Source organism: Cyprinus carpio, chromosome A14 (genome assembly GCF_018340385.1).
Source record: "Cyprinus carpio isolate SPL01 chromosome A14, ASM1834038v1, whole genome shotgun sequence".
In the NCBI taxonomy this organism is placed as follows: domain Eukaryota; kingdom Metazoa; phylum Chordata; class Actinopteri; order Cypriniformes; family Cyprinidae; genus Cyprinus; species Cyprinus carpio.
Window position 1 is genome coordinate 21529350 of NC_056585.1, and position 10645 is coordinate 21539994.

General features: G+C 37.8%; 1 long non-coding RNA gene across 1 annotated transcript; it reads right to left on the reverse strand.

Moving 5' to 3' along the window:
* Nucleotides 1-7395: 7395 nt before the first annotated feature.
* On the reverse strand, nucleotides 7396-9942 carry LOC109084182. The gene is made up of 4 exons (XR_006161637.1): nucleotides 9700-9942; nucleotides 8967-9033; nucleotides 8269-8383; nucleotides 7396-7457 (listed from the first exon to the last, which is right to left on the reverse strand). It is a non-coding gene; the product is annotated as an uncharacterized LOC109084182 (long non-coding RNA).
* Nucleotides 9943-10645: the final 703 nt, after the last annotated feature.

A 10645-nucleotide genomic window follows, 5' to 3' on the forward strand; every position in this document is an offset into this window, starting at 1 on the left:
TTAAAAAAAAAAAAAAGGTCAGAACATGAGAATGTGCAAAATGAGATCTCGGGCCGTGTTGAGGCTGTGTGGGGAATTGAGACTGATTCCCGGTGCAGGGGTTCTGCACAGCTGGCAGATTGTGGGCTCAGTGGAGGTGAGCAGTGAACTGACCATCCAATGTCAGTGTATGTGTGTGTGGCTGTGCTGGTAAAGACAAATGAATTCAGTTTACAGGGCCTCAGGTGCTTAGACTCGGCTGGTCATATCGCTGCTCTGGAATTTTCCCTCGGCCGCTCACAGGCCATTCCTCAGAGAGAGAGTATTGATTTGTCCCCTCCAGCTTCCATAGCATTGTTTCAATATTCTGGGTGAATGATAAAGTGTGTCTGTTTTGTATAAAGGCTCTCAGCTTGTTTTTTTTTTTGCCATGATATGACATTTATCTAAATATACTTGGATTTAAAATAAGATCATTAGAGGTTCCTCGTCCTTTTTAACCTCTTACTTGAAGAGGCTGGATACATTTGGCAGTACCAAGATATCAACCTTTGTAATTTTGTGATTTAACAGAGGCCTATATTTGAACACTGCCCTAACATAAAAAATCAATACAATTCTGGCATCATACATGAAGTGGCAAGGTTTGTGAAGCATGACTTACTGGGAATTTTGGGGTGGGGTGGGGGGTTCTATACAAGCAGGCATTCATTATGCTTTCTCATTATTATAAGGGCCTTTGGCTGCCTCAGAAAATATTTTGTACTTGTCAGTGGGATGTTTTGAAGTAGCGGGGGCTCCAAGGGAGGGATTAATGTGTTACAAATCGGACAGTGCTTGATGATAAACAATATAAAATATGTTTAGCTGTGTGTAGCTGTGTGTGTTGCACACATGTTGGCGTGTCTGTTTGCAAGTGTTGGGGAGTAATCACAGCTTCTCAGATGCCCATCCTCCACACATTAAATGACCGCACACAGGGCTGTGTCACTTACTCTCTCCTCTCATCCATATTTCCCTCACTGGCCACCTTCCAGTGCTGAGGAGCTTTATAATTGGGTGAAATTGAGCATTAATAACATTGAGCTGAGGCATTATCTGAAGAAGCATGAGGAAGGAGAACATTCAGTCACACTGAGACTGAAAATTAAAGACTAGTGTTTTGGCAGCTCTGTGTCAAGGTTTTGGTATCATGTCTCTTTTTCTTTTTCATGCAACAAATAGAAATGAAGATTTCTAGCTCAAAAATTATGCAAAAGCATCACAAAAGTGGTTTGTTGGACACTATGTTGTTTTGAACCCACACAATAAGTTTATGTGATTAGAAATATTCAAACCATTGTTCACAAACTTCCTCTCCAGTGAGAATTTAACTGTGGTTGCTGGATCATTGAGTCAGTGAGTTGAAATTGAGAACCAGATCATTCTGATTAGTGCATAAATAATTCAGAGTGGTTATATAAAATGGATTAACTGATTCATTGAACTGATCAGAATGATTCATTCATGAATCAACCACAAAAGTAACATTACATAAAGCTCTTATACGACTTTAGAACACTTTGTCTAATCTGAACTACTTTTATTACGCTCTTATGGTGCTTTATTGTCATTTGATGGTTAAAAGCTGTTGCTTTTATAATTTTAAATGATGACAGAATTAACAGTTTTATTGATGCAACCATTTTGCTTTGTTTTTGTTAGTTTTGATCTGTTATCCAGTCATATGCTTATATAGGCAGTGTTTATTGGGACATTTGCAGTACTGGCTGATGAAATATCCCCTTGTTAAATACATTTATTGTTGAAGCAGTCAGTGATAGGCTAGGAACTAATTGTGACTATGATGTCTTGTCATGTGCTATTTTATAGGTCCTTTGTTGGCGTCACTCTCTGAACGAATGGCAACAGAATACCCTACTTAAGCTAATTAAAGTTACTTCAACATAAATGACTTGGGATAATATATCTCTTACTGACAGAACACTTTAGATCATGGCCTTGGCCCAGATTACAGTAGCATTATATATTATTCCTTGCTGGTCTTTAGGTTAATATTCACAGGTTAAACACTTCATCATTTACAGTCCATGCACGTGAAGTTTCACCTTCCAAAATGTTTCTATAAATTCAGAGTAGTTGTATCTCCACTAAGAGGTCTATTGATTGGATTAGCAATGAGAATGAGACGAGGGTCACCTCTGAGGTTCAGGTACTACATTGACAAATTACCTCCTTTCAGATAATTTTAACCTGTTCATTTTGTGCCAGGCTTTGTTTTAATGGGATTACATGCTGCCCAGCCCTTTTGATAAAAACAAGCCACCATACATATAATCTGAGCAAAGGAGCTTGGAATTGATACTGTAGATAGTGTTGATGAGATTGAATCACACCCATTCTTTCTTACTTTTGTGGTTAAGACCTCTTGATAAGACCTCTCTATGTGGTATCATAAAAGAAGCATTCTCTCTATCTCGTTTGTGATGTTCCCTTCTAAACTAAAGGACTTTCACCAGGGGTGGTCGTTTGTCAGCATACCCTACTGTCACTGTATGACCTCAAAATGTCTTCTCCACAGTCTGGACCTCCTGCTGTAGGAGGAGCCAGCTTCCTAACAGATGCACTGGGTGGAGCGCCATTCAGCTTCCCATCACCAAACCTGAACTAGCAGCTGAAAGAGGCAGAAATGGGTCAAGATGATGTTACCTTGTGCTTCAGCAGAACTCTTTAGACCAGAGTTTCCTGAGGAGAAATGGATTAGGCAATTACACAGCTGAGGCTGGGCTCTATCTCCTAAGCCTGCTAGGTTTGCCTGTGCACAGGTTTCTGCAGATAAGTGACCATTCTTCTTTCTCTCAGTAAGTGCTGTCAGTGCTACAGGAGTCTCACTCTGTAAACCCAGCTCTTGGGCTTGCAACAGCTTAGAGGCTTCAGTCCCATTTAATTAAAAAAAATGTTTTTTTTTAAAAGAAATTGTTCACCCAAAAATAAAAATTCTGTCATTACAAACTCTGCTGCTGTTTAGTCCATGAAACACATACAGTACTTTGCACAGCTTTTTCATACTGTGATTACATAACCTATACTATAATACTGACTAGTATCAAGCTCCAAAAAAAAAAATTATCATGCATTTCAAGTCTTCTGAAGTCATATGATGTTATTGTGAAGAACAGACTGAAATTTAAATCATAGTTTAGTCTCAAATCAAAATCATTCATGCAACGCAGTACATGAATGATTTGGGCTCTTAAATCAAATATGATGCAGATTGGATGTCAGTAACACCAATTGTCATTTGGTCTCAAGAACCAGCATTATGACTTAAAAGCTGCACCATATTTGATTTGAGAGCTGCAAACTGATTTGCAGGTGAATAATTACTTAAATTTCTTGGTATGGCTTTGGAAGACTTGAAATATAGTGCATGAGTCAGATGGGCTTTTTAAAATGGTGCATTTATGACTGTTTTGTTTACCATTTATTGCTACTGTATAGAAAATGGTCAGAATGTTTTCCTTTTTGTGTTTTCTCAGAACAAATACCAGAATACGTATTTGGAAATAATATTGAGTAAATAATGAAAGAATTGTCATTCTTGGGTAAACTTCTTCTTTAACGTGAAATATGTGAGGGTAACAATCCAAACAATAGAGCAAGCCGTAATTTGAATGAATTGTCTCTAATGTAGGACATTTATCATACATTTTCAGAGCCAACTGAGTTTCACGAAAGTACACATGCATATATAAGTATATTTCTAATCCAGCCGTAAGTCATATTTAATAAAGGAGAGTCAGTTTCTGTTGTGAGTTAAGTCTTAGATTAATGATGAGATTTTAGACAATGTTATTTTTCCAGTGCTAAGAGCATCTTTGCTTGATTGCTTCCATATTTTCACTTGAGAAACAAAAATGTGTCTTTTTTTATACTCTCTGTGCTTTATTTAACAACACATTGAAATATTCAGAGGAGTTCAAAGCAAAAGCAGCACAAAGAAATGAATGGGCTTTTTGAATGCCTTGCATCTGAAGTCATGCCTGAACAGTCAAGAAACAGCAAATTCAGTGCAACAATAGCATTACATTAGGACCACTTTCCTGAGCAATTAAACTTGGCACAAAATGTCTCTTTGCAGAAAAAAAGGAAAAGGAAAAACATGACTAATCCATAGGGTTACTACAATTGTCTTTTTCTGAAGTATCCTCTCAATAATCCTCAATTTCTTAAAGCCTAGTGCTCTTTCAGACAGCTGTGGAGGTTAAAAAAAAAAAAAGGCAAATTGCTCGGCAGTGGGCAGAAATGAGTAAGTGCGTCTGTACCATCTAGATTGGTCTGTATGCCAACAGGAAGTGAAGTCTTAATAGCGTTTCTCCATTTATCTTGTCCCCTGGCCTATTGAGACCAATTAACATGACCAGACGAGCCTGACAAGGAGATTTCATTCATCAGGGGGCCAGAAAGTCAAAGGTTTCCTGTACTTTGGGGTAAAGAAATGATTCGCCACAATAAGACACAGACGAAAACAGGAGTTGGGATGGAAATGGAGACAAAGCGAGGCAGTAACGGTGCCTCTGCTTTTATTCTTTCTTCTTTCAGGTAACAGCCACTACATTTTTATATACTTGTGCAATTTTAGAGTATCCATAACCATAGTGCTTTCAGAACAGAAAAAATCAAATGCACTTAATGGGGAGATGTTTCCATTCAATTTTGTTATGTATCTAAAGATTCCTGTGAAGCAGTTGCACAGTAAGTCAGCTTAGAGATACTTTTATACGTGCTGTGGGTGCAAAGAAAAGAGCAGATGTTGTTTATGGCATGAACAAAAGCCCTCAGAGATTCATTGCATTAGAATTCCCGTCTGGCCCTATGTGTTGTGCTCCATCCTTCACCTTCATCCACTTCGTTCTGTCCACAGGGGCTAAGTCAGGTCGCCCATATAGATTTTACCCTGTGCTGCTATGAATCCTTCACCTGTTTAGTGACTTCAGTACAGAATGACTGGAATACAGACAGGAGTATTAGGAACTAATGTCATTGCATATACTTTTCACTTATACTTAAAAAAAAAAAAAACCTTCATCAAGTGGCTGTGTGTGGAACACACTTAGCAGCTCAGTCAGGGTCCAAATGTACCAAAAACAACTCCTAATCGCCAAGTGATACTGTGATACTAACCAGCTGGCTGATGAAACATGGCACTGTGTTCATTTACACGCAAGCAGCTCATGATCTGGTGTTTCCAGTGTCTCGGAGTGGCTCAGTAAATGTTAACAGTAAAAAGTTAGCAGTACATGCTGCTCTGTATGAACCATCTCTGCAAGCTCTGAGAGTTTGGGTTGCTCATAAGGTGCATTTGAAAATGCAATACACGTCAACCATTTTCCCAAATTTGTAATGAGAATTGTTTATAAATTGGTTTTCAGCTAAAGAGAAGCTGTAAGGTCTTCCAAAAGTTTAATGTTTGAAAAGCAAAAAATTAAGATCGCCATAAGTATTGTAATTTTACAGTTGTTCTGTAAAATTATTATTAATATTAAATACTTGTTTTTTTTATTTTGCAGTATTACTGCAAATTTGATATAGTTTAAATAATAATAAAATAAAAACAGTTTTTGTTATTATTATTATTATTACTATTGCTGTTGTTGTGTAGTCATTAAATGGGAGGAAAAAAAATCCTTTTTTTATATACTTAGCTAATCACATTGTATTTAAAACTGCCAAAAAAAATCTTACCCGTGATAGAATTCTTTTTAGACCAGAGTTTAAAAAAAGGGTAGACTTTTTGGCTATATACTTTGAATTTTAATAGATTTTAAATTTTGCAACGCAGTTCCCTTACATTACATATCATTTCTATCATTTCACTCTAAAAATGGCTGGGTTAAAAATAACCCAATTGGCAACCCAGCGCTGGGTAAATATTGGACAGAACACGTGCTGGGTTAAAGTAACCCAGCATGCTGGTTTACACATTTTAACCCAGCAGGCTGGGTTGTTGAGAAAACCCAAGATATAGCCATTTTTACCATTTGTGTGTTTGCATTTTTGTGGTTCTGGGTTATTCTTGCTGGGTTATTCTCATAATTTCCCCTATGCTTAACAAGACAATCATGGATTAATAAATAATGAAGAATACAGGTTATTTAGACTGTTAAAAAGTTATTTTTAATGCAATCTGACATTCACAAATGTGTCAAAATTTGTACCAATGACAAACAACATGCAATTTTCTTTTTTCGTTTTCAACAAATGCGAAAAATCACAGAAATACAGTTGCAATAAATAAGAAAATTAGTTCTGAATGACCTTTGTCTAGCTGTTTAATTATTATATTTTGACATGTTTAACTATTTAAATACACAGTGAAATGACATTGACACTTAAAATTTAAAAAGACAGAGAATGCAAAATCATTTAAAGATGTCCTAAAATTTATATCAGGTATATAAAGACTCCTAGGTAGATGTACACTGTTTAGGGTAGTAAAGGTATAGTTCACCTAAAAATGAAAATACTTTCATTTATTACTCACCCTCATGTCGTTACAAACCCGTAAGACCTTTGTTCATCTACAGAACACAAGTTAAGATATTTTCGATGAAATCCAGGAGCTTTCAGACCCGGGTGAATAATTACTGACAGAATTTTCATTTTTGGGTGAACTATTGTCAAACACTTAGAAAGCTTTGAAGCAAAGATCTACAGCTGAGAGCAGTGAACTCTGCTATAGAGCCTGTCTATGGAAGGACAATTTTCAAAAGGAATTGCAAATTATATTTTCAATTGCGTTTTCCACATGTGACAAATTGTGACATAATCAAAACACAATTGCAAATCTTGCATTACTGTTTGCGTTTTCACTAATGCACAGTGACTGCCAAATTTCAAATGGAAAAGCAAAGTCCACTTGCAACTGTATTTTCCATGTATGATGAGTAATGAGCCTGTTATATTTAAAAAATACAGTGTCAAAGCAGGTTTACAGTATTAAATAGGAAAATAGTGTGTAATAATGCAAAAGGACAACAGTAAATACTCAATTTTCAGTTAAAGTCAGTTCATCATTGATTCAGTGATTTATCGTCCAGCTGTGCAATCAAGTAGTGTCCCCACTAAGCAAGCCAGAGGCAACAGCGGAAAGGAACCAAAACTCCATCGGTGATAGAATTGAGAAAAAACCTTGGGAGAAATCAGGCTCAGTTGGGGGGCAAGTTCTCCTCTGACCAGACGAAACCAGCAGTTCAATTCCAGGCTGCAGCAAAGTCAGATTGTGCAGGGGACTCATCTGGTTCCCGATGTCTTGTGCCGATGTCCGTCTAGGAGACAAGGTCTTTACTGGGGATCTGTCTCTGGGGCTCATCTAGTTGTCCTGGTATCCACTGTCTTTCAGGGCTGTAGAGGTCAACTCTAGGTGCTGATCCACCATCTGATCTGGATACAGACTGGATCCGGGTGGCTACGGTGACCTCGGAATAAAAATGAAACAGACTAATGTTAGCTTAGATGCATCATAAGAACAAGTACATCGGGTGTTATTAATTACCACGTCTGCTTTTTCACTGTGTCGCACATGTAACATGCCAAAACTGAAATGGAATCGCAATTATTTTAGCATCTGAATTTCCAATGCCTCACATGGAAACCTGTCAATCTGTGTCAGGGGTGGGACCATACTATGGGGTGTGTTTGTATTGGGAGGTGACGTCACTCAAAGACAATTGTGCCAAATGCTTTGGACAATGGAGGTAAAGGCACTACTAAAGGCAGCTGCTGCTACTCCGAGAGATGTGTGTTAAAGAACAGACAGTGCAACCCGGGTCTCCCTATATTCTTGGCACCTTACACAATAAATAATCTTTTTAGTCATTTTAACCCCAAATGCAGCTACTATCCCCTGCTAACGGTGGGAGCCACAATGGTACTATTGGTCAATATTCACCATTAACCAAGTGCTTTTCACCTGAGGAATACAATATAGGGTAAGATGTAAATAGGCAAATAAGAGTAGAACTGCAAGGTTGTTTTGCTGACGTGCATCAGAGTGCAAACAGTGAGATTTGGGGTAAAAACTACAAAATATCTCCCAATACAATCATGTCCCATAGTATAGTCCCACCCCTGACACAGATTGACAGGTTTGCGTGTAAGGCATCTGAAATTCAAATGCTTTTCAATTGCGTTTGGTCTTTGTCACAATTTATGCGTCCAGATGTGGAAAAATGCAATTAAATATACAATTTGCAATTCCTTTTGAAAATTGTCCAGAAGTGTCCTTACCTGTCCATTGATTATGATCAATGTCTGATTGATCTGCTGGCATTTTCAAATTGCCATGACAAATGGATGGGGTTTTGTGGACTGCTCGGTTAAGGAATTCCACGTTTGTTCCAACCTATAAAATAAAGTAAACAAAATACAGATTTTTAATAGCAGTGATTCAGTTCAATAAACTGTGTGAAGTTCATCATGATTATGAGTTAAATCCACCTATGAGTAGGTCTACAGAAGCTGAATATGCTATAGTGATTGGCTGAAAGGTGTGCTTTCAAACTGTGTAACCAATAGGATGTTACAGTCAGTATAATCTCAGTTTTATATTAATATGCTGGCTATATCGAAACACACAATCACAGTCACTGGCACACAGATATGTGAGATCACACTGCATAGTCACAAAGAAATTTCTATGACAGGTCACGCAGGTACTGGGTTACTCTGCAGCTTTAAAATAGTCCATATATAAACACTTATAGGTGTACCAAAGTGATTTGGGACAAGTCAAAAACACGATCTGGAAAAATGGGTATATGATGTATTTTCTCATAAAATTATGTACATTCTGACAACAAAGTTACAAAGTGCAGCTTTAACTAGCACGAAACAAAATTATATGTGCGTTTAATTTACGCAAGTGTTAGTTGATTATCACAGACAAACAATTATGTATGTAAAATGTATAATAAACATGAACTTACCGTTACACGTCTCGATAAGACTGCATTCGACGAGTTTTTTCTCTCACAAATGTATCCATGTGCTCTTCTGACAAAAAAAAAAAAAAAACCATTTTGAATTATGACTTACCCAAAAACCTTTATTTACGTATGTAAAAAGACTTTATAAACCACACAGGCATCAAAAATCACCTCACTAACGCAGCCTACGGCACTCGCTGTGCGTGCGCGCACTTTGAAATGTATCGAGGCCCTGAGACGTCGATTCCTTTCCGGGAATCACTTTGTCCGAGAACTGATGAACCGGTTTATTTGAACCGGATCGTCGGTTCTTTTAGACCTGCGGTCCAGCGACATTGTACGTAATTTGTATGATTTACATGTCGATATGGACAACTGCAGGCGTTAATATTAGAGCAGAAAGTCGTATTCACTTATTTTTGACTCACTTAAATGTTAAATTCGCTTTTCAGTGTCAGAAAACGACTCTTTCCTCTATTTTCACGGATATTCACATATTTCAGCCTTCCGTCGCTGGCTGATACTTAATAAAACTCTATTAATCTGTCGTCTTAGATACCTTAACACGATTATGCGAGTACACGTAACGTAGAATGGCCGTTTGAGGTAAACTGTTCGTCATTTAATATAACTAATGTTGGCCTGTATAAGTTTAACAGTATTGTTTCCGCAAATAAAGTTATAATTCTGCCAGTTTAAAATAATTATTAATGAAAACATTAAATAAACTTACCTTAAAACAGTTGAAACCAGTGGCTTTGCCCCGTTGTTCTTCCAAAATGACAGTTGGGAAGCGATTTAAACATCTTCAAGGCGCGTTAAATAACCCAGCGTTGCAACCCAGCAGGTTTAACTCAACACCTGGTAAATTGAAACTACCCAAAAGTGTTTAAAAAGTAATAAAATAACCCAACAAAATGACCCAACAGACTCAGCCCAGCATTTTGGGTTAAAAAATAACCCAGCCGTTTTTAGAGTGTTCTTTTTACATCTTTGAATAAAAGCACATACTGTTCCCGTCACAGATTACAAGAGTTATGACAGATGCTTCCATCATCAGGTCCATCTCTGACTCACACACACTTGGCTCACTCTGTGGTTGTTATGAAATATCAAGACAGATCTTCAACCAGCTCGCTGTTGTTTGTCAGTTTTCGCAGTGGGCTCTGTTACCATGGTAATTCAGATGAGTGAAAGCGTTGCACTAATGTTTGTTAGTGTATCGGAGGTGTGGAGGAAGAGGGGAGGTAATGATTGTGGCCACAGATGTTTCCAAATGACTCGTTTGTAGCTGTTTTCCTCTTTGCCAAAAATTTTAATAGGCTGGATGTTTCGTTTCTCTGTTGTAAGGGGCAGAGGAGGTGTGAAATCTGCAGGGAAAACCACTTCCAGCGAGTCAACACTAGATTTAATATTCATCCGTTGAAAGAAAAAAAAGAGCTAAATATTTTGCTTTTTGACAGCCAGCCAAATCAGAACAGACAAGTCAAGTCTTTCTGTCTCTGACGCACACACACTCACTCCTTCACAAATACACTTACATATCGCTTTAGCACCTGCCTCGGGCCGCCTTGAGGGCTTCCAGCCTGTATAGGAATGGGAGACTGACAGCGTGTATCCACTAGAGGAGAGGTGAGGCTGAGATTCTCAGAACTGACTTCGCATACTTTCCACCTGCA